This window comes from Mytilus galloprovincialis, chromosome 13, assembly GCF_965363235.1.
Source record: "Mytilus galloprovincialis chromosome 13, xbMytGall1.hap1.1, whole genome shotgun sequence".
In the NCBI taxonomy this organism is placed as follows: Eukaryota; Metazoa; Mollusca; class Bivalvia; order Mytilida; family Mytilidae; genus Mytilus; species Mytilus galloprovincialis.
The window spans coordinates 32,548,172-32,574,634 of record NC_134850.1 but is presented as its reverse complement, the minus strand read 5'-3'; the positions used below and the strand labels follow the sequence as shown (position 1 = coordinate 32,574,634).

The following is a 26,463-nucleotide window of genomic DNA, read 5'->3' as shown; positions in this document are numbered from 1 at the left end:
TGGAAATATGTATTACTATTCTCCGTTGTGCAAATGAATACCAGCAGATCAATAGATTTTACTTTTGAAAGCGAGATTGCGACAACTTTGCCAAATGAGGTACTGTTTTAGAGCTATGATGATAAGTTCAAATTTTAGTTTAATAAAAACTTTCGCACTACCTGCAAATTTTAATTTGATCGTTAAATATAGATATTTGATTATACGTATTTTATATTAATTTGTATCTGGTTGATTATCCTAAATAAGAAGAAAATAGAAAAAGTCACATGGAAATAGTTCAAAGAACAATGTTGTGGTTGTTCTGATAATGTGAATTACTATTAGAAGACGTATAGTGTCGAATTGGTAAAGTTATTCATCTCAAAAGATGTTTATTGTCCATTTGAAATGATCTGTTCATCTCTGCTCAAGTAAACTACCTTGTTTTAAACAGATACAGGATAAACTTTCCTGTGACAAAGTTTTTATCACCTTAAAGTATCATAAAATCAATTCTTATGTACTGGTTTTTTTTTTTGTGGTGGTAAAAATGGTCCGGGTTTTGCATGGAATAGAATGATGTATTTGATCTTTTACAACTGACTTCATTTGTTTTGTATGATGTGTTCATAAAAGACATAAAATAGAAAAAAACCAAGGATATGGAATATCTATCCATAACACAAAATCAGTACATTAGATCTCTTTTCTTTCTATTTTCTGTTCGGTCTAACTATAGAAGAGTCTAACGATATACACAGCAATTTGATCCTTTTATGTGAATGTCAGCAAATTAGTCAAGTGATACATTTGCCATGTAGGGGTCGTTTCTAGCTAATTATGCGGTATGCGTTTTGTTCATTGTTGAATTCTATACGGTGACCTTTAGTTTTCAACTTTATATTGGTCTTAATTTCTAATTGTAATGCTGGTAGCTATGATAAGTTTATTTATCAGAATATTGTTTCATCCCGGATCCATTTATCTATCGTGACTTAAAACGATATAGGTCAACACCGAAGTGCTGACTACTGGGCTGTTGATACCCTCGGGGACGAAACGTCCACTAGCAGTGGCATCGACCCAGTGGTGTAAATAGTACTAGGATTATAATTTAGTACGCCAGACGCACGTTTCGTCTACATAAGACTCATCATAGACGCTCATATCAAAATAGTTATAAAGCCAAACAAGTACAAAGTTGAAGAGCATTGAGAATCCAAAATTCCAAACAGTTGTGCCAAATACGGCTAAGATAATCTATTTTTGGGACCAGAAAATCCTTAGTTTTTCGAAAAATTCAAAGTTTTGTAAACAGAAAATTTATAAATTGACCACATAATTGATATTCATGTCAACACCAAAGTGCTGACTACTGGGCTAGTGAAACCCTCGGGGACGAAACATCCATCAAAACTGACAATAAAAATCTGTAGTAAATACCTATTTTAAACGGGATAGCACATCCTCATTTTTACGGAGATTTTGTTTACCGTCCCCGGAAATTTAGAAACGATCCTGGTACACTTATCGATCCTTTAAATAATAAACTTATTCTAAAAGGTTACAAACTCAACACTGTAACTATATCATTGAATATTGTTTTATTGGTATTTATATTGATTTTGTTATTAGTACGTTTTAAGCAAACTAAATTGTATTGTTGTAAACATATACACATTCACGGTGCTCCAATCTGTAGATACCTGTATCTTGGCATTGCACAAGGTCATGTTTTTCTCTGACTGTATATGACATCTTACTAAATCAATTGGATGTGTACTGATTGAAAATTTAGTCTTAGATGCATGATTGTTTTATTAGTGTCTTTGAAAAAACTGTCAGTAACTGCGAATACTCATAGATCTGTACTTAGTGTCTTTTTGTTGTTGTGATTTACAAGTACACGGCCACGTCCACTCAGTGTTTTTGTTAGATGAATTTTATATCTATCCATCTGATGAGTTAAGTCTTTTCAACTGATTTTTGTAGTTCGTTCTTATGTTATACTATTCCACCATTATTGAAAGCTAGTTCAAAGCCACTAACAACTAATAAAAGAATCTTGCATCTGAGACTAAATTATTAATCAGTTCACATTCAACATCCAATGAATTTAGGGTAAACACGTCATAAACAGTCAGAGAAAAGTATGACCTTGTGCAATGCTAAGATAATGTCGACAGATTTTAAATCCATGAATGTGCATATGTAAATAACAATAGTATTTAGCTTGTTTTAAATTTACTGATACTTGTAACAAAATCGATATTATTACCAATAAATACAATATTCAAAGATCCAATTGCAGTGTTAAATTAAATTTCCGGGGACGGTAAACAACATCTCCGTAAAAATGAGGATGTGCTATCCCGTTTGAAATAAATTTTCTACAGGTACAACCAAACTTCAAAACCAAATCTTTATATCTATTGAAAAATTAAGTAAAGGTTTTATGTAATTTGTTGTAACGAAATCCCTGGCTTAATAATTTACCAGTCATAGATAGATTACTTTCGTTAAAATAAAAAAACACCACAACAGACACGGGCATAGCGAACGAGTTGTGAAATAGTAGTATAAACACTGTAAGATGGTGCCAAAGGAACATCAACATCCAGAAAGGAAAATTAACAAAAGAGAACGAAAAATCGTTTCTTTTGTCATAAATCTATGTACATGTATATTATGTTTGGCAAAACAACTTTTCTTTATGTTTTTAAATAGGTTTTGTGAGTAATATTGGTCTTTCAACGGTTCACTTTCTCATTTAGTAAAAACTATTTAAAACTTTTGGTATTTTGTTTTTTGTCGTCAATGGAAGAATTAATATTTACTTTTTCACTCGACCAGAGTCATAATTGCATCGTCATATATAGCGATAAATGTTTATAGATACATTTATATAACTTGATTATTACTAAAAACGCAAACTGAGAAGAAAGTCAGATATAAAAGGACTTGGAGTTGTCTTATCAATTGAATAACATAAATCTAAACGTAAATATCTTTATTTGTATTTTTTAGAAACGGTAATCATTTTATTCAAAACGAAATTTATAAATGTTCCTAGAATGTTGCAGAATATTCTCCTGTCATTATTTGGGGCAAAGTAAAATTGAAGTTGTCCATAGTGCAAAGAATTTACTATTCTTGAAATATTGACTACTTATCAAGGAAGTGCAAATGTATTATATATAATGGTATTGCTATTTATCAAGGTTTGGTCTCAACTTTATTCAGAGTTCTGGGGTATCTGCTCAAGTAAACTACCTTCTCCTAAACAGATACAGGTAACCTCTGTTTAAACATTTCTATCACATAAGAGTGTATTAAAAGTTCAATAACATTAATCTTAACGTTCTAATTTTTGTTTTTATTTAAATTGATACAGTTTACATGTTATCTCAACCTAATGAATATAAATTTGGAAATTGCTAAATTTTCAAAAAAGATAAGATAAATCAACACGACAATAAACACGCAAAACATAAAGGGAAATTGGTTTTATTTTTGTTTTGTTTGATTTTATAGAACCAAGTTACTTACAATATCTGAAGAGCCGTCAAACCTCGAAAGATGTTCATGTCAAGCGTTAAGATTTGATTTCCGCCCAACCACCTGCAAAATAACAATTTAGAAATATATTTCTGCATAAAATTTATTATTATTTGTATTCATGTATGACTTAAATGATTTATGCAATATATAACATATTCATGTTCGGCTAATCCACATCAGACGAAAACCACTGCTGGTATTTACCGTAGCCAACACCCTGCTGTAGGTAATACCTACAGTTGATTAACTGTTTCGGGTATCCACCTCATTCTATAGTTTATAGATTTATTCTGGGAAATATAGTTCAAATTGTTGTTAAGGTGGCTCGGGTGTCTTTCTCCATCTTGGATTTTGAAGTAGCAGATAACGGTTGGTACAGATCTTTAATAAAATGTGCAAAGTTTGAGAGTAAAATGTAATTCATGTGTTAGACTTTTGATGTAAATATAGAATATTATGTGTTTTATTCGGCTGTAAGTTCTACAAAAAACAGCCATATTTGTGTTTAATTTTTTTTCTTTCAACTTTGCCAAACAAAGGGAGATAATTGAGATAGTTGGAGAGATAACTCAGATAAAGTAATTTTATAATATTATTTTAACTATTTTAATATGTAGCAAGAAAACATTCATTTTCTTATCTTAGAGCATGTTAATACACAAACTTAGATTTTTCATGAATAATCTATACACAATCTTACCACTTTGCACAACATGTAGCATGAAAAAAAGTCCGGTGACCCATACTTTTTGTTATATTTTTGAAAAAAGCATGATAAAAACCTTTGTTTTGACAAATTATTAAAAAATTCTATGGAATAAACGCCCCTATTACCTTAATGTTATAAGGTAGACTTCTGTTTGCAAACTGGTTGAAATAGTGTATACTTACACACAGATGTTTATTATACCATAATATTCTAACTATCAATCATGTATGACTTTAATGATTTATACAAAAGATAGCATGTTGATGTTCTGCTAAAAAATACTGGTCTTCAAACAGTTTAACCTAATAATCGATCATAAATTTGATACAAACAAAATCATCATAGAGATCATATTTACAACAGCTTCGTCGTAACAAGTGTTGGCATATGTTAAAAGTAAAATAACAATAATACTGAACTCCGAGGAAAATTCAAAACGGAAAGTTCCTAATTTTCTTCTGCACTCGATATTAAAATCCTGTGTTGATCATTTCAGTCTCGGGCGAAGATATGGTTACATTAAATATCTAAGCAGATAATAGTTTCAAAATGATGCTGGCAGACATTTCAGTCCATAATTTTTAATTCGGTTATCTTTTTTTAAAGTCATATGAAATGAGTGACTGGTGACAAATAATGTTTATCCAATTCGTGAACCAATGCATGTATATATATCATAAAATAAGTCTTCTGTGCACGATTTTCTCATTTTTTTACGTATCCATATCGTATAATCGTCACAAAAACATTTAAATTCCGTTTCATCTGCGCATCTAGTAAGTGTTCTACTACCAATCTGTCAGTACTTCTAACTACCTCCCTTACTACTATCAAAGAACTTGTTATTAACTTTTGTAATAAAGCTTATGAAAATAATGGTATTAATTAATTTTAGAGTTTTTAGATAAAAAACATGCTTTTGATGGTCCATTTAATTCTGTTGACAGTTATGATTTTTCTACTCTCTAAACTACACTTCCACAAAATCTTATCAAGAAAAAGTTTTCATATTTAATAAAATGGTCTCTTGAAAAATCTGATTGCAAATGTATTTGCTGTAACTCGTTTGAGGCATTTTTCTGTAACGAAAAAGGAAAGTGTGCTAGATACACTTACTGGAAATGTGAAGATATGATGGAAGCTTTAAATTTTCTCCTGGACAACATATATGTACGTTTCGGCGATAAAGTGTATCGACAAGTAGTAGGTATTCCTATGGGCACTAACTGCACCCCTTTAATAGCAGATTTATTCCTGTATTGGTTTGAATCTCAGTTTATGACCAAACTCAGTAAAGACACGTCATTGTCATATTTGGTTGATACATTCAACAATACCTTCCGTTATCTGGATGATATTTTTTCGTTAAATAATCGAGAGTTCTCTAAATATACTACCGAAATTTACCATAAAGAACTTACTTAACTAAATCTAACATAAACAGCAGTAGTTGCCCTTTTCTAGATTTAGACATTTCAATCTCTAAAGGAAAACTGCATACTAAAATTTACGACAAAAGAGGCTTTTCATTCCCTATTGCTAATTTTCCTTTTTTAGACGGCGATGTTCCTTTGGCTCCATCGTACGGTGTTTATATATCCCAAATCGTTCGTTATGCCCCTGTGTGTAGTAATGTCACTGGTAAATTATCAAGTCAGGGATTTCGTTACCATAAATTACGTAAAACTTTTATTAAATTCTTTCATAGAAACAAATATTTGATTAGTAAATTTGGCTGTACCTGTAGAAAACTGATTAAAAACGGTATTTCACGTCCTAAATTTTACGGTAATATTGTGATCCGTGTAAGCTCATCGAACCTTTAAATAAACTTATTAAATAAGGTTATCTTACCAATGTTGTAATTAGATCATTTTTTTCTTTTTTTTTTAACGATAACAAATATTTTATTCAATCATTTCCTGCTATATAAATACCTAAGTAGCCCAGGTCGCATACTTAGGGGCCCCTGTATTTTAACAGCCTCACTTGACCAGGGAAAATATCAAATGAGTTTATACAATAGTTTTACATACATAATTATATTTAAATAACCAATACAATTGATTTTCACACCTGATAAGCATCACTGTATAAAATCACTATCGTATATCCGGTTCACTGAACAAACATGTGTTGATTTAAACTGGAAATACTTTAAAATTTGATTGCGAAAATAAGTTATAGTTTGACTTGAAGAATTTTGATGTGATTGAACAGAATTTGAACATAAAGTATTCTTTAATATATATTTATGGATTATAAAAAAAGGATAAAGCACATGTGGTGAGTACAAATGTATTACGAAGCATAATATATGTGGTAATTTACTAATGTAACTAATATGCACAGACATAGATTTAAATAATAATTACAATACAAAATATTGTTTTTTCTTTCTGTTATAATAACATATTGTTCACTACTTTATACACAAGATACAATAAGATAAGTATATATATATGGAATCGAACACACCTTTCGTTAAGGGCAGTAGAACTAAGTACATCTTCCTAAATTTTTTCGATAAAGAGTTTAATTTCGTTTTGCATATATACTTTATATTCGAGCGTAGCAGAAGAAATTTTAATTCGTTTTTCATGTGCAGTTTTAGCAAAGCCTGTATAGACTGTACATTCAGTTTAATTTTATCGAATTTGCATTTATTACGTATTTTCCAAATAGCCCATTTGTAATAAAGTATTATTGCATTAACAATGGAATTATTCGAATTCTCTGTACAAGTTCCTAATAAAATATCTTTTTCAACGAGAACCTCGTCGCTTATAAGGTTACAAAGTTGTAAATTTTTAACAACCGTTTCTATCAATGGTTTAACATTGATACATTGATAAAATAAATACTCAAGAGTTTCAATATTATTAATTTCATCACATAAGTGACATTTTCCATTTGACATGTGCATTATTTTCAGTCTGTTTTCTGTATATATAATCCTGTGTATACATTTCCATTGAAATTCTTTAACTTTACTATTAATATTCATTTTACTTAGATTTAGCCAAATTTTTTCCCAATTTATATACTCGCTTTACAAATTTTCCCATTTTGTTTGACACTTAGGGGTCTCAGTTATGTTAATGTTTAATTGAACATATTTTAATGTCAAATCCTTGATATTAATAATTTTATTGTCTGGATTTAAAAATTCAAGGTTTTCAGACATTTTTATTTTGTTGCTTTTTAAAGCAGGTTGATCATCGTTATTTTTTAAAATCTGCATGAATGTTTGTGGTATGGAACTTTTAATTCGTGAATATTCCGAAATACAGTTACGTTTATCTATTAATTGTCTATATATTTCATTGCACGATTTAAAATCTTTGGTATTATCGTCCCATATATCACCAATAGTTTTGATATGACTTTTTGAAAAGGAAGAATAAAATAAAGATTTGCCCTGAAATAAAATATTTGAGTTTCCAAATAATCGCTGTTTCTTTACTTCCATTTCGTTAAATATACCCTGTGTGATCTTTGTCAATTTTGACCACGATTGTAAAGCGCTTTTGTAATAATATGGTAGGTTTTTTATCTCAAGACCTGAAAGGTCAGAACATTTACACAGAAAAAGTTCATCCTCAAATTTCTTATCACATTTTTTTAACCAAAATTTACCTATTGCATTCCAACTAGATAATGGCTTATGTAAAATCGAATATAAAGATTTGATATATTTACTTTCTATCCAACTATCTAAATTTACCATCCCCATGCCCCCTTTTAAACATCTAAACAACAAACCTTCCGGTCTACTGGATTCACTTTCCCATCCCAAATAAAATTCCATATTATCTTATTCAATTCTTTTTTGTATTTTTCGGGTATACCTCTTATTTCTAACTCATATCCGCACACTGATATAATAAATTTTTAATAATAAGGACTTTTCCAGAGTAAGTAAATTTTCGACTTTTCCAGACGTGTACACAATTTTGTACTTTTTCTAATATTAATTTCCAAATTTTGTCATTGTCAATGTTATAACCATGGTGAATACCTAGTGTTTTATGTTATCTGTTGTCCAACTTATCTTTTTAAAAGTAGGTCGTCTGCGTTTATTTATTCCCTTAGTCTTTTCGTAATTAATTTTAGAACCCGATGCCTTTTCATATTTGTCTAATATTTCAAAAGATTTTTTGACAGAACTTTCATTTTTATTAAATAATTGCGTGTCGTCTGCAAACATATTTAATTTGGTTTCTATTCGCTCCCCATTTTCTTCCACGGGCAATATAATGCCTTGAATTTCCTTTTCTGCCCTTATTGCACAGGCCAAGGGCTCTGCCTGTAATATATATAAAAAGGGGGCTATAGGACACCCCTGCCTGGCTGATCTAGAAATTGAAAAATATTTTGAGACGTAGCCATTTGTTTTAATACACGTCTTTGCACTTTTTAATAGCATTTGAACCCAACCACGAAAATTGTCCCCAAAATTGAATTCCTTCATAACGAAATCTAGCCATCCCCATTCCATCCTATCAAAGGCCTTTTGTTGGTCCAAAAAGACAATTATACCCTCTTCATCTTCATCATCAATATATTTTATGATATCCTGTATCATTCTATTCGCTTCCGTTATATGTCTGCCTTTTACAAACCCTTTTTGGTCGGGATGTATAAGCTTAGGAAGGACTATTTTTAATCTTTCTGCTAGTATTTTAGCTATAATTTTATAATCGCAATTCAGTAGAGTAAGAGGGCGCCAGTTTCGTATATTTTCCCGTTCCCCGCCCTTAAATAATAATGTTAAAACTCCTTTATATTGCGAGTCCGACAATGTTTTGTCATTAAATATTTCTTGCAATAACGTACAAAATTCTTCTTGTATGATATTCCAAAATAATACATAAAATTCAGATATGATCCCGTCCTCCCCTGGGGATTTATTTGTTTTTATAATTTTTAGAACTTTCATTATTTCCTCCGCTGTAATATCACGGTTAAGTATTTTTTTGTCGTCATCGTTTAGTTTATTTTCGATGTGACTTGTTAAATCTTTAGCACTTTCCAAATTCCATCTTTCGGAGCTAAATAAATTTGAGTAGAATTTAACTTGTTCATTTAGTATTTCGTCTATATTGTATTTAAAATGTCCATTATCTGTTTTAATTCGACTCCATAATTTATTTTTTCCGTTTTGCTGTTCGAGGTTGAAGAAGTAGCTCGACGATGTTTCCCCTTCTTCCGCCCATTTTACACGCGCCCTTATTTTAGACGCCTCGGATTTGTTCTCATAGTAATTTTTAATTAGTAATTCTATTTCTGATATCTTATTTTCAATCTCCCCAGAAGTAGTACTATTTAATTTGAGCTTTTCTAATTTCTTTTCAAGGTTGATAATATAACTTTTTTGAGAATTTTTGTTTAATATTTTACTTACTTCCATTGTTAACTTTTTTATTTGTGATTTTGTTACATCCCACCAATCTTGAATTTTTTCGAACCTACTTTTTTCAATTTTCCAGGTTTCCCACCAAATTTTAAATGCATTATTAAATTCTTCACTTTTTATAGTATTTATATTCATTATCCATATACCCGGACCTCTTTGTATTTCATCAAGTTTTAATTTGAATGACACAAGATCATGATCGCTAAAAGGACAATGCGCGATACCAACATTGTAAACTTTATTTGACAGACTTTTATCACAAAAGATAAAGTCTATTCTAGACTTTGAATTTCCTCTCTGAAACGTATACCTTTTATCTTTTGGATATCTGTCCCTCCAAATATCTGTTAGATCATATTGTGACAATAAAAAAAATAATTCCTTTGTACCAATGTCATCACGATTATGAGAGGGATTTCTATCAATTGTTTTGTCAAGAGTACAGTTAAAATCCCCTACCAAAATATTGAAATGGTCTACACTATCGTCTGTAAAATTACCAAAAAAAGTAATTAGATCTTTAAATAAAGTTTACATTGACACTAATATCGATTTTGTCATCAGCAAATTAAAACATAACTAAATTTGTATTCTTTTCAAACGGGATGTATAAAGACACACCCACGTTGATTTGATCTATAAAGAAGTTAACTCCTAACTATCCTACTGCCTGTCGATACATTTATTTTTGGCATTGCACAAGTCATGTCTTCTTTGACTGTTCATGACGTTAAAATACTAAATCCCTGGGATGAGTTTTGGTTGATTTTAGTCTCTGATGCATGATTTTTTATCATTAATTTTTTTTTGGCTTTTAACTAGCTTTCAGTAACTGCGAGTACTCTCAAATCTTACTTTCTTGTTTATTTGACCTGTTGATACTATTTGTAATGCTTTTTTTTGGTTATTTAATGTTTACTTATTCAGGGTTATAACTGGCCTATATATACCAGCTTTGATAAGTGTTTGGTATTACTATAAATATTCACTTCTTCGTACTAGGAACATCAAAATAGTTTATTTTGTAAAATTATTTTCATTCTCCGTTTGAATTGTACATGTATACCTAACTACAAAATTATTTTGATTTACCTGTGTACAAATGCAAATGGTGCATATTTTTGTTCTAATTGATTGTTGTTTTTCAAATATTGTTTAACATTTCACACGGTATATTTTATTGATTTTATATTTGCATTGTATCAAAGATCAAATTTATTTGTTCAGTGTATGTTGGATCGTGTTAATTAATCTTTTGATTGAGTTAAGCCATTTCAATTTATATTTCATAGTGTGTTTTTCTATGTTGTGATGTTTCACTATTTTTTCAGATTAGGGGAAGGTTTGGTACCATTAAAACGTTTAACCCGCTGCAATTGTTTGCACCTGTCCTAAGTCAGGAATCTGATGTTCAGTAGTTGTCGTTTGTTGATGTGGTGCATAAGTGTTTCTTGTTTCTCGTTTTTTATATAGATTAGACCGTTGGTTTTCTCGTTTGAATGGTTTTACACTTGATATATTTAGAGCCCTTTATAGACTTGTATTGAGATTTGTCTCATTGGCTCTCATACCACATCTTCTTTTATCTACATATTTAATTATTTGCCCGGATTTGGGTATACGTTCAACCCTTTAGTTTTATCAATTCTTCATTGACTTCCATTTCTGAAGGTTTGGTCTCATCTTGCACCTGTAAACTATATTGTCATAAACAGATACAGGGAAACCTCCCTATTGAAAAATCCCTATCCCCTAAACTTGTATGAACAATCCAAGAACATCAATCTAAAAGTTCTTATTTGTTATTTCTTTACAACTGTCTGCTCACACACGTGTGACCTCTTATAATGTCTAAGAAGCAGCTGCAAGCTTTGAATGTCATATGAGCTGGGAAATCTATATCTAATCTGCAGGTGAATTCGGTAAATTGCTACTAAGTTGAGGGAAATTAATATTTTCAAAATTAAAATCTGTTTTGCAATAATTTCGACTTCTATTTTTTATATTGATCAATATTAAGATTAACATTTTTAATGGCTGCTACGAAATCCGATTTTTAGACAGTTATATGGCATACTCAATGCTGATTATGAATACAAAATCTTACCCATATTTAAAACAGTAACATCGATACCAGTGTAACTATACTTTAATTTGGTTCTTCTTACATCAAATGTCAAAAACATCCTTTTATTTCGTCATCTCAATATTGAGCTGTAATAGGGCGAAAAAGCGCCATTCGGTGTAAGCAGGCAAAAGTTTCAAGGCGAGAAAGTGAGTCCAAATTTTTAAATGCAGTTACCTAAGTTATCCATATTAACCCAATACAATCCTACACTCATATATAACATTTGGCACGATAGTTTCCTTTTTGGTTTTGATTATCAAATAAATTAATATTGGAAGTGATGTTGGTTTGAAAATGGTTTGACTTTCTTTTTCATTCATAACTTCCCTCGTGTTTGGCAAATGAAGTAGTGTTTAGATATATATTTGTACAATGCAAAGTTGAGATTTAAGTTTAATAAAAAAATAGTGAATTCAAATTTTATTGATATATCTTGATTTTTTTTATACATATTTTATATTATTTTGTATCTCGGTAATTTTCCTAAAGAACATAAAGGCACATGGAAATAGTTCAACGTTAAATGTTGTGGTTGCTCATAAAATGTGAATACTATACGAGGACGTATAGCGCCGGATATGTTATTTCTCTTCTAGAATGTTTAGTCTCAATTGGAAATGATTCTGTGCGGTGACTTATAGTAGCAACTTTAATATTGGTTTCAATTTCATTTTAAATCGAGGTATCTTTTCTTTTCTTTGTGAATTCCTCCGCAACGGAGCACCCATGTCACACGGTAGTAACAGAGGGGCGAAAGATACCAGAAGGACAGTTAAACTCATAGATCGAAAATAGACTGACAACGCCATTGGTAAAAATGAAAAAGACAAACAGACAAATAATAGTACACATGACACAACATAGAAAACTAAAGAATAAGCAACACGAACCCCACCAAAAACTGGGGGTGATCTCAGATGCTCCGGAAAGGTAAGCAGATCCTGCTCCACATGTGGCACTCCTCGTGTTGCTCGTGTTATTACAAACCCGGTAAATAGTCTAATTCGGTAGGTCACATTCGTGAAAAGGGAAGGGATTGTAGTTACGACGTAAGGAACATCTTCGATATCATCTGTCAAGCGGTTATTCCATAACGGTCCATAATGGTGTCCGTAAAATTTACGAAGGGATGATAGGAAATACATGCACAGGAATATCGTTTAAATTGGGAGATATATACTCCGTATGCAGGCGCTGCTGGAATGTTGCTACATAGAAATGGAAATTTCACAATTGGGAAGCTGATATCTCTTTTGTTTTAAGTTTTGTTTTCAACCGACCATCATTTTTAATTTCTAGATGTAAGTCGAGATATGAGGCCGACTTAACTGTATCTGTTGTATCCTTTATCTCTAGTTCGATTGGATAGATGCGCTCAACATAGTCACCAAATTTTGAATTATTTAGTGAGAGAACATTATCTATATAGCGGAAAGTAAAGTTAAAGGATATTGCTAACTTCTTATCTTTCTTCCTAAGAAGTTCCTGTATGAAGTCAGCCTCATAATAATAAAGAAACAAGTCGGCAAGAAGAGGGCACAATTGGTTCCCATTGGAATGCCGACAGTCTGTTGTTGAAAAACACGTCCTCCATACGTAACAAATACTTTTTTGTATGTTGTCAATCAAATAATCAAGCATCTTGATAAAGTCAGTTTCAAAGAATTTTTGGTTTGAATCATAGTGATCCTTTACAAAGTAAGATTTGTCCCTCCCTGAGACATGATACTTGTATCTACGTTGGCCATTCTTTATTATGAAACAAAGCAATACCAACTCTTTCAATTTGTTCTTTAGTTCGGAATGGGGAATACTTGTGTAAAGTGTAGAAAAGTTAAATGTTTTAATACTATTGCATGATGAAAGAGTCTTAGAATGTATGTACTCTAAAAGATCTTTGGCATTTTTTAGTATCCACATCTGATTCACGGCACCTCTAGAATAGGAAATTTCACAATAACTCTGAAGCCCGGCTTTGATTACTGATAAAATAGATGTAATTAATTTAGAAAGAGGTTTCGAGGAGCACTTGGAAGACCCAGCAATATACCGTTGTTTGTAAGGACACTTATGTAGTTTAGGTATTCAATACTGTTACGTTCCGGGGTTTTCTTGTCAGGATACCCGTTGTTACTTTTGTCGGCCTCCAGTGAAGGAAGTGATAATAAAAATCATAATGGAAGTTCATAAATCGTATTATATCTATTTAAGCAATACATCTGATACAGTAGTTCATGAAACAAAATACGTTGATAATTAATAAGCAAAACGGCAAGGTGCATTACGTGCACCAAGTTTAATAAATCAATTCTTCTAGCGCTCGGTGCAAGAAAATCTACTTTGGACACGGCATTTTAATATTATGTATACTTGGTGCAGGCAAATCTACTTGGTTCACTGCATTCAGACACTCTGCATACTTGGTGCAGGAAATTCTACTTGGTGCACTGCATTCAAATATTCAGCATACTCGGTGCAGCAAATCTACTCGGGACACGGCATTATAATATTCAGAATACTCGGTGCATCGTTAGCGAGTTAACCGAGCAAACAGTACGTCAGCATTTAATATTGTCACCAAGTACTGTTTCTTGGTGCAGCAAATTATAGTTTAAGAGAGACTGCTAACTGAATGGAGGTTCTTGGAGAGAAGCTCTCAGTAGGAACATGCGTAATACACAAGTTATTCATAAACAAGAACAGGAACACGTAACGTTACATTTGGCGCGTTATACTGAAACTAAGTATAAACAAATACAAAACGAACAATTACACAAATAAATAAAGTCGTTATATAGATTTAAAGAAGTCAGTATATAATGTAAGGTCCAGGTAAGCTATTTCTTCTGTAAAATAAGAATCAGAACACAACGACGGACATCTGCATATGTCAAGCGTGGAAACGGAGACCACAATGATAATATAAACACATCTACATTTACCTTATTTACACAAGTTAATATCACAGTAACAATATAATCTTTCAAATCACTGGGGCGTAACAATACCATGATGGAAGATCCAGTTCTTCGTCTTTGGTTGAAATTCCAAAGGAAAACAGACCTATGATTATACAGAATTTCCTCTTTGGTAAGTGACATGAGGGTAAATGTTGAGTTTACAAGTGAATTGTCAATACCTATTTCATTTATCAAGCAGTTAATGTAATGAGTTTTACACACAAAACGATGTTGTTTGGGATATTATCAGCGTGGACAACACCATATTTGTCATTGATGTAGGACAAGTGTTTTGCAAAGATTGACGTAGCATGGGTATTGATAGACCCATTCAGTATCTTAATTCTGATTTGTATCAACGACCTCACAGCCTTAATCCATTCGGAGAGAGTATCTACGTCGTCTTCTTTCTCGCACTTAGCCCATTGCCTACCATAATCCTCGACTGAATCCATCGGTATTTTGAAGTTGTATATCCAATTGATGGATTTAGGCTCACGATATTTCGGACCTTTGGATAACACATTTCGCAGGGAAGTGTTATTGATAATGTTGAGGTCACCAGTAATAACGTGGCCAGCCAGATTATATGTGAATTTGAAACTAGCACAAGTGCAATCAGGAGGTTTAGACTTGAAGTCGTCAATATTGAGATCCTGCAAAACGTGTTTTTAATTGAAAATTTTAGTTGCAATTGGTTTGGTATAGGTATAAGAAATGATTGATATAGACTGATCTTTGAAATAAGGTTGTATTTTCGACTGAACTAATTTATGATGAAGGATATTGCCTAAGTTGACGCCATCGAGACCTTTGTAGGCAAAGGAAAGATTAAGAAAATATCTTTTATCTTTTTCATCTTTTCCAATGCGAACTGGTTTGAAAAGTCTGTGACTTGCAAATCCGAAATGATAGCTGTAAGTTTGTATTGGTTTGAATGAGGGTTTGTAACAGTGGTTTCCAAACATAAATTGAACAGAGAATGAAGTTTTGAAATGGGTAATGAATAAGGTTTCGTGCAAATGGGATGAATACCTAACAGTTTTTGTATAAATGGCAGCAAGTCATTAATAGAGACATCATGCAGAGTAGATGATGTATAATGACGATGACCATGACTGCGTCTACGGAGAGGCGTTGCAAGATGAGGATTGTTAGTCCTGTGGTATATTTTTTATTAGTAAAATATAGACCTTATCTTTTAAATTAACATTAATATAAAAGAAAGGGTGGTAAGGAGATATATTTACAGCCATTATTTTTCGTTTTAGTATACTTACAAAAGACTTTAGCTATGTTAAGAAGTTTTAAAAGGATGTTTATACAAAAGATTAAGATAAGTAAAATTGGTGGTCAAGAATTTACAGTGGAAATATTTACATGAGGTTAATAAGTTGCATTTATAACATGTATATGGTAACTCATAAAATTTAAAAGTAACTTGTTTAAAGTGACTAAAACCCTAAAAATTATTACGATTGGATGTAAAAATAGTAGCTTCCACAGGTTTGTACATGATATATGCAATAGTGTCCTCAATATGTGGTCTTTATCAACCCTTATATTATCTGATATGTAATTCCAGTAATTAAATCCAATAAAATTGAAAATAGAATTTAAAATTTAAAATATACAGCCATTAGAATTTGTGTCCATTGGGCGAAGATCACTTTATAAAGTCTTAATCTTCTTTTGCATCAGTATTCTCTATGAAGTCCATAGCATAGATCTCTACTGAGATTTTCTATTTGAGTAATTATCACTGGACAAAAGTTCATTTCTTTGGCTACTGTTGTGCAGTCTATAATTATTTGAATAATTAATGTCTGGTTCCCTTTGAAAGTTTTATTCCATTTATTATATCCAACAGACTGTGTGATGAGTTTTTTTAAATCCGAGAAACTTTGTTGCCGTTTATCATAAGGAGCTGGGCACTTGAGTAAGAAGTGTTCTAGAGTTTCTGTTTCCAAATGACACAGAGTACAATTCTTCTTTTTCGTGTTCCCTTTTGAATTTCTGCATGTCACATTCTTAAAGGTATGTACTGGTTAGTATTCTTGCTTTGATTAGTGCCTATTTTACCTAATATGTAACTGATGGTAAAGAGTTCCATACTGAGCGAGTCTGATGTATTTTGAGCTCTGCCAAATTTAAGAGTGGGTTTTTCTTTTATTTCGGTTTGTAGCTTACTTGTCCATTTATCGGCTATGGCTGTGTTCATTTGGTTTTTCTATTGAAATGTTGTTGGAAGATTTTTTTTTCAGCTCGCAAATTGGCATTAAACTGTAATATTGTAAGATTTCTTGCTTTGTCTTTCCATTAGAGTTCTTACATGTAGTTTGGTGTTTTCACTTACTAGAATAGCATATAGCAGGCCAATTTGTCTCTTATGAAGTTCTGCTTCAATTGGTATTGCGCCAATAAGCATATATACAGCAGCTGTTGAAGTTCTTATTGGAAGGGATTGGAAGCATCTGATAGTTTGGATGTGGAACTGCCTTAATTCTCTTAACTGTTTAATTCAGAGGAAGTATTTCCATGCCGTATAGTAGTCTCGGAAGTACGTACGCTTGATAGATCTTGTAAGCTATTTTGGGGTTAAGACCTCATTTTTCATTTAGTCCCACTATAATTAAAGAATACAGAGTCTTTCTTGCAATACTTATATGTTCTTGTATATTTATTCTTGATTCGTTTTTAGATGCTCGTATGATTCCTTAATGTGTGGCTTGGTTGTCAGTTTGTATTCCTAATTTGTTCATTTCTGGTTGATATTTTGACTTGATCCTTTCTGTCTTTATAAGAGTGTTTTTTGGGGATGAATATTGTATCTGTGTTCATAGGAATATTTATATGCTATATCAAGCATTGCTTGAATCTCTGTTTCGTCTGTTGACACCAGTTCAATATCATCTGATCAATGATAAATGTATTTTTCATGATATTTATCTTATTCTGGTTTCAATTTACTATCTTGTCATAGAAAAAATTAAAGGCAACATTTTCATTGACTGAATTCATGTTACATAAGTTATATTATCAATTCATTTACATTAAATTTGTCTTAAAGTTCTTATGGTTTATTTCTTAAAATGATACCAAATGAAATTAAAGCGAAAATCATTTATTTCTCTTTGAAGCGCTGGCTGTTTTTGATAAATAAGAAATAAAAGTCAATTACAAAGCATCATAAAGTTAAATATTTTGGTTGTTTCTAAATGTGAATTACTTCAGGCATAACTCGACGGATTGAAAAAGGGTATTCCCCTTTAAAATAAAAATTAATCTCATTTAGTCTGAAAGTTTGTCCTCCCTGCTCATCATTCGATCGACATTTGTATTTTTTGAAAACGGTAGACTTTAAATTATATATAAATATACTAAATAAATAAATGATTTAGAAAATACGTTGGAGGTATAAAAAGTCATGATAATTCCGAATGGAATTAGGTTCTATCCGGGCACTCAAGGTTCTAACCCTTGGTTCCATCTGGTTTTTTTTGTTCTGAACCTTGGTTCTATCCGGGTTGTTTGGTTCGAAACCATGGTAATTGGTTCAACATCCGGGTTGTTTGGTTATAGCAAACCAACTTCTTGGTTCCATCTGGGTTCTATTCTAGATCATTCTAATGTTCCGGTTGAACTTGGAGAAGATAATCGCAAGTATCCGAATAAAAAGATAAAAGAGGGACGAAAGATACCAAAGGGACAGTCAAACTCATAAATCTAAAACAAACTGACAACGCCATGGCTAAAAATGAAAAAGACAAACAGAAAAACAATAGTACACATGACACAACATAGACAACTAAAGAATAAACAACACGAACCCCAGGTAAAGTAGGTCAAAGACGCTGAAATTCTTTTATAACATTAAACGTTTCAGAATCGACGGTAAAGGAAGCTGCAAGGTATTTATTTTCTCATTTCAATTGTTTTGATTAGGAAACTAGAAAAAAATAAAGCATCTTATAGGTTTTTAAGAATAAACCGAAATATACAGTATATCGAACATCCTTTTGTTTAATTCAGTCGTTCTGTTTTCATTTATTTTCCTTTACTTATCCCTTATTTCCGTTAATATTTCTAGAAGTTTTAAACCACCCAACTAGGATATGTTGTTCAATTGGCCAACGATATGTGCATCTAGCCACTTGACCAGTTGACGACTTGCATATATATATATTTGATTGCACATTTATTTTCAAGTTCGACTGAATTTTATTTAATTGACGTTGTAATAAAGTCAGATTTGATAGAAATACATGTGAAGTATATGTAACAAATCATTTTGTTCAAAAGAGAATATTAAAATACAAATGCAAAAGAAAGTGATGATTAGTTTAAGTTTGTAAGCTTTTATAAGTTGAAAAATAAGCTATAAAATACATATAATTTACAATAAATTTACAATAAATTTATCAAACTTGATACTCCGTGTGAAGGGCATGTATATAACCATTCGGCCAAAAATAAAGAAATCAAAATTAAGATTGAATATTTTTTTTTATAATAAAATTGTGTGTGTGTTAGTTCTAGTGTGATGTGTATCACCAGCACAATAGTAAGAACTTCTGTATTAACGCCATAGTGGATGGTCATAAAGTGTAACCCTATAGTCCGTCCGTCCTGAACGTCCCAAAAAATGTGTTCCGTTCTCCAAACTTTAGTTTGCCTCAACCAAATAGTACAAAACTTATACACAATATAAAAAAGAAGATGTGGCATTAGTGCCAATGAATACTCTCCACAAGAGACCAAATGACACAGAAATTAACAACTGTAGGTCATCATACGGCCTTCAACATTGCGCAGAGTCCATACCGCATAGTCAGCTATAAAAGGCATCGAAATGACAATGTAAAACAATTCAAACGAGAAAACTAACGGCCTAATTTATGTACAAAAAATGCACGAAAAACAAATATGTAACACAAACAAACGACAATAACTGAATTACAGGCTCCTGACTTGGGACAGACACATACATACAGAAAAAGGCGGGTTAAACTTGTTAGCGGAATCCCCACCCTCCACCTTTCGTGGCGAGTGCCAATGAGAACTCTTCACAAGAGACCAGATGACACAGAAATTAACAGCTAAAGGTCAACATACGGCCTTCAACAATGAGCAAAGTCCATACCGCATTGTCAGCTATAAAAGGCACCGAAACGACTATGTAAAACAATTCAAACGAGAAAAAAAAGAGTAATCATGTCCCTTTATAAACATAGAAAATGCTGATTTTTTCGTTTACGTTCTCTTAAATAAGTTTGACTCAATCAAATGTTATAAACCTTATATGCAATGCGTATTACCACATAACACAGCTCTATCAAGTTCAATATATGTTGGCGTCACTGTTCATGAGTTATTAGATGTAAGAAGATGTGATACGAGTACCAATGATACAAATGTCAACTCGGGGCCTTAAGATAGGAAAAATGCTAAATCTGCTGTTTCCGTTCTTTAACTTTAGTTTGCCTCACTAAATGTTTTGAAACTTATACAAAATGCTTATGGTCACAAGACGGTCAAAATAACGTGAATACTGCATCTATATGTAGAAGTTTACTCATGTTTTATTCACAAGCAGGGGCATCTGTAGCAAATAGACATATTCTACATTTATTTCAGTGAACAGCTTATTTACTTCCATTGAATACTACTTCTAATAGAATTAACTTGCATATTATTTTCAGGATCTCCGTGCAGTTTGGTAACAGACAGTGATGTTTCAAGTACATGTGACCAGCATAACAATGTGTTTCACTAGATTGAGCTCTCTGTCTGAGTGTACTTTAAAGAGTTCAGTTTATTAATATGCGTATACCTTCTGTGTGCATGTTTAAGATGTAAAAACAGACTATCCATACCTACATGTCCATGAAATAAAATCTAAAGTAATATGATTGAAACATTTTGCATTATCTATCATAACTGATTTCAGGATTTCATTTTCATTTGAACATTCTTCAAAATTGAGAATGGAAATGTGGAATGTGTAAAAGAGACAGTAACATGACAAAAGAGCAGAAAGTAGTGAAAGGCCGCCAATGGGTGTTCAACAAAGCGAGAAAATCCCTCGCCCGGAGGCGGGCTTCAGATGGCCGATTAACAAAATGTGTACTCTAGTTTAAACTCCAGAACATAAAAATTAACTTACAATTAAAAACATACAAGACTAACAAAACCAGAGACTCCTGACTTGACTTCAAGGTAATCATACCAAGAGACACGCCCAATATGCATAGGTCAAGAGTCAAAAAGTTATAGTGTGGTCAAGAGTTCCTTGTAAAGAAAAACACAAAGCAGATTTTGAGGAAAGGGTCATCGTGGTACACCATTCTAACAAATATATCTATATATCTGAAGAGATGAGTAGATGATCATTTCTGTACACTAAAAATAAATACTTCGTGTATTGTATCAGAGATCCTTGTTTAATTCCTACAAGAAGGTAACACCTCCCGAAACGAAAGTTTATTTTTTAATAAGCTAGAGTTAGAGGGGGGGTAAGGTCTCTGCGCAATGCTAGGCGGTGTTGTCGTAGAAGTTAGAAAAAAGTACAGGTTCCAGCCCCGGCGCCGGGGAGGAAGTTACAAATCAAATCTACTCTAACATCGTTAGGTTGATTTTCTAGGCACTTTATATATCTAATATAGATATAAGATGATGTGGTATGAGTGCCAATTAGGCAATTCTCCATTTTATTCAAATAAAATATACAAGTTGTTCATTGAGGGCAAAGGTCAAGCTCACATGAAGTTTCTCGTGCCACTAGACTCACCATCGTATGACAATTCCTTTACATGCCACATATTCAGAAGCAAGGTCAATTGAAAATGATATTATGAGGTCAAGGTAATATACCAAGGAACAAACTGTATCATGATGGCACACCCAACGTGCATATGTCAAGAGTCAAAAAGTCATAGTCTGGTCAAGAGTTCCATGTTAAAAATAAACACAGCAGTCCTGCACGAAAGTTCATCATGGTACACGTAACAATGTCTTGTGTCATGCACTACACATGCCAAATACAGAAAATCTAGGTCAGAGACAGAAATACAAGACATATAACTAAACTCTATTGAACGGTACTTGTATTGCAGGTCACTACAATTGCATTCAACAAAGAACATTAACTATCGCAACACTGCAAAGTTAAAACCGTCTTTCACAAAAGTTTGAGCAGGATTCTTTGCAACGATTATCTTAGTGTTAATTGAGAATCGAGTTGTGCAGTTAGGTCAACAAATTAAAACGGTAAGATTAGACATTAAAACACTAAAAACTAGGGTTTACCATTAATTTCTAACCTAACCATGTGATAGTACTATGGTAAACTGATGGAAACACATGATAAGTCATAAAATTGAATATTTGAAATAGTACGACCAGAACAATACAAGACAGAGTTGTAAAAAAAACATACGAATTTTTAATCACAATGCACAAATAAGGAACCGTATTTATTCATCCAAAATGTACGCTTGCGTTAAACAATGGAAGTTAACACTGTATATTTATATAAACGATCAAACTTCCAACATACAAATTAAATTAAACGATATTTAAACATCTTTCAGAAAATCGCGAAACTTAAAAAAAAAAAAATATTCTATAAAACTTTTATATTGTATTCTCAAAAACTTCTGCTACTTACAGAATAGGGTTGGTATGATACGTCAGCAAACCAGCAATATATGGGGAATTTCATAATGTGATGGGTCTGTAGGTATTTACTATATAGCATAACGTATATCAGCATTATATTTGGCATATTCGAATTCGTAAATACAAACAGATTCACATTTGCAATAATGGGCCAACGAAAGTGTTATATGTTTGTTTGAAAACTGGTTGATGTATTGCAAACATACAGACAGATTTTCAGAATACAATAAATAGATTTTATTAAATTATGTCTGACATTATCATTATAAGACAAAAACATCTTCCATGTCTTCCCTAAATTTCATAAAAATCAACGTTGTTCCTAGACAGTTTTACTGCAATATTAATAAATAATTTGAATACAAATAATTTAATGAACAATATTTTATAACAGTGCATGCAGATTATAAGTATGATCTTCTGATATATTGATTTATCCTGTCGTTTAAGTAGGTTTAAAGTCAGTGGCCATTGCGTTAAGTAGGACGTGGTTGTGTGCAAGCAAACATGACGGATGCTGGCACAACATTTTCAGTTCAGCTACCTAAGTTGTCCGTTTGAACCTCATACATAACTCTACACTCATATTATATTTCGCATAACAATTTCTTTTGATATTACTTTGCTTAAATATTTTTGGAAAAGGTATATATATATATTTGTCTAATAATTTTCTGCCTTTCTCAATCAGTAGTAACGACAACTTTGCAAATTAAAACACTGTTATAGAGCTGTCATTGAACAATTTTATATCAGGCTTGATATTATTATACATCGATATTTGTTAATGCATGTTTTATTTAACATACAATCCAGATAAATTACGAAAGATAGGACATATTACAAGAAGATCTGAATTCACATAATTCATTGAAACTGTTTTATCAATTTTCTAACATTTTTATTAATTATTGTTTTACAAACGATACACATCTATATATATATAGGTATATTGAGGAATTGTGCAGACAGTTTAATAAAAAAAGCTAAAATAAATATTAGATAGCTTCATTTGATTTTTGGGCAATATCCAAGTAAGCCAAACTGAAATAGCCCATTGTGTATCGTTCTGAAGGTATGGACTACTACAGTAGTGTACAAATGTATTGCAACATATAACACATGTTGTTTCTCTTTATTCTTCTTTGTATGTTTGCGTTTGTTTTTGTTCACTTCAGAGTTCTTGTTGTTCCTTTGTTTTCCTCTTATAGCTGATGTGTTTCCCTCGTTTATAGTTTGTAACCCGGATTTGTTTTTGCTCAATCGATTTATGACGTTTGAATACCAGTAAACTACTGTTGCCTTTATTTAAGGTTTAGTTTTCAATTGATTTAAAATTCTGTCATCTTTGCTTCTGCAAACTATCTTGTCCTAAACAGATACATGTATAGACAAACCTCTCTGTTGACAAATTCCTACCCCCTTACCTTATAGCAGTAATTCAATAACATAAATCGGAAGTCCTTATTTGGTTTTTTTTCATATTGTTAATTTTAATTGTAATACTGAATCCAATTGACACAAATTAATATATATTTGAAAGAAAATGGCAATTGATGACATACAGTTATCTGATCTATTCAATATGATCAATTTAAACGCCTTTTTTTATTTTCATAAAAATGGTAGTTTTAAAACATTGTACACACTAAATCAATCAATATTGTACAATCTTGGTGGAAAGTTTAAAAAAAGATAAGAATTGATTAAATATGAGACAATATCTGAAAAAGTCTAATTTCCTGGTTCCACCTTTCACCGGCAATTATATTTTTATTCAACCATCTTTGTAGAAAATGTTAAGTTTCAGTATTAACTTGAGTATATAATGCACCAACTATTGCCAATTAACACTCCGTTTTATATTTCTTCCAATAAAATATTATAATTTGAATGTTCAACCCCCAATAATCATGTTGTTGTTCCCTGTTGTTTTCTGAAAACTAAATCATTCAAAGAAAATCATTCAAAGTTTTTCATTTATCCTGCCATTTTATGAGTTGCTTTCTCGGTGACCACGACGTTAAGTAGGACGCTGTTGTGTGTATGCAGACAATAGCCCCCGACGAATGCTGATATAACAGATTCAGTTCCGTTACCTAAGTTGTCCATTTCAACCTCAACTATTACTTTACGCTGTTTTATATTTTGCATAACCATTTACTAATAATTTATTTCACTAACATATTTTTGGTAAAGTGATATTGGTCTGATAATTTTTTACCGTTCTCATTCAGTATTAGGTAAAGATAAGACAATAACAATCAAAACCAAGGAGGAAACAAAGACTCACAAATTCAAAGGACATTAACATCAACAGTTAAAAATAATAATTAAGAAACAACACGAACTCCACTAAAAACCGGGAGTGAAAACAGGTGCGCCGGAAGGGTAAGCATTTCCTGTACCTTTGCCAAAGAAATACCGTTTTACTGAATACAAAATTTCTAATAAGAAAAAATATTCAACGAGTGACTTAACAACCCATTAATTCACGAATGCGCGTAGGGTATACGTTAATTATCAGTGTTGGTCAATCACGAGTTCAATATTTCTTAATACTTGAATTACTTGATCACTTATTCTTTTAATGACATTGACAATAGGCTTTTTAATTGAAATAATGTAGAAACCCCATTGTTGTATGACGTTAGGGGAGTGAACTAATTGCGTTTATTTCACATGTTAAGTTATCAGTTTTTATTTTACTGGGAAATCACTGTTATTCATTGCAAACAATGTAATAAATGTCTACATAACAACACAAGGTTATAGTTCATGTATGACGTAGATGTTTAATGTAACAAATAATATGTTGATGTTTGGCTAAAAAATCAAGCCTTTAGAAAGTTAAATCACACAATCGATCACAAATTTGAATACAAACAAATTTATCTTATTTACTACAGCTTCGTCGTAACAAGTGTTGACATAAAAATACAAGGTTATAGTTTTGACGTAGATGATTAACGCACCAAATAACATGTTGATGTTCGGCTAAATCAATCTAGTCTTCAGACAGTTTAATGAAATAATTAATCACAAATTTGAATACAAACAAAATGATCTTAATACCATATTTACTACAGCTTTGTCGTCACCGATGTTGACATAATGATACGCATATTTATCCCTCGATATCAAAACTTCCATTTCAACATCTCAATCTCGAGCGAAAATATTGTTAAACTCAATGGGGTTATGTCTAGGTAGACACCTGTGATGAAATGATGCCGGCAGAAATATCAGTCCATAATGTTTATTTCGGTTATCTAAATTGTTCTTATTAACCATATGAAAGTCTCGAGCCATGCACTATTTTTAACACAATGGTTTCCTTTGTGTTTTAATAATAGGATTTTTGGGGATTATTATTGGTCTAAAAACGGTTTCCCTTTCATGTTCAGTAAGAATTAACCAAAGCGTTGCTGATTGGGATACAAGTTATGACCAATTATGTTTTGACTTTTGTAACAGATCAGAGTCGGATTTTATCGAAATATACAACTGATATAGCGATGTGTATAATCATCTTATAATGTTATAAAAAGTTATATCTTGGTTATTACCATAAAAAACACAAAAAAGAAGAAGGGTCAGAGAGAAAAGTACTTGGATTAATCTCATCATTTAAAGAAATTAAATCCGCACGTCCATATCTTTTTTGAAAAAAAAACCGGCACCCAGATTAATCGAAACGAAATTTATACATATTCTTATAATATTGCAGAAAAAAGGTGGAAATGACAATAGATATTTAGTAACTTTGTGTCATTTCTTGATCTTTCTTTTGGGCAAAGTCAAATTCTAATATTTTACTGTTTTGGAAATATGTACTACTAATCTCTGATGTACAAATGTATACCACTAGATCGATTATGCTATTCCTCTCTAGCAAGGTTTGGTCTCAATTTTTTTTTTTCGAAAAGTAAACTACGTTGCCCTAAACAGATACAAGGTAACCTCTGTTTTCAAAACATTTATATCACCTTGACTTATCTTAAAAAATCAAAAACATTAATAT

At 31.8% G+C, this 26,463-nt stretch overlaps 1 protein-coding gene across 1 annotated transcript in view; it reads right to left on the bottom strand.

Moving 5' to 3' along the window:
- LOC143057471 (uncharacterized) overlaps window positions 1-26,463 on the bottom strand; it is a 364,231-nt gene that overhangs the window by 113,681 nt on the left and 224,087 nt on the right. The gene's annotated exons all lie outside the window — the stretch shown is intronic.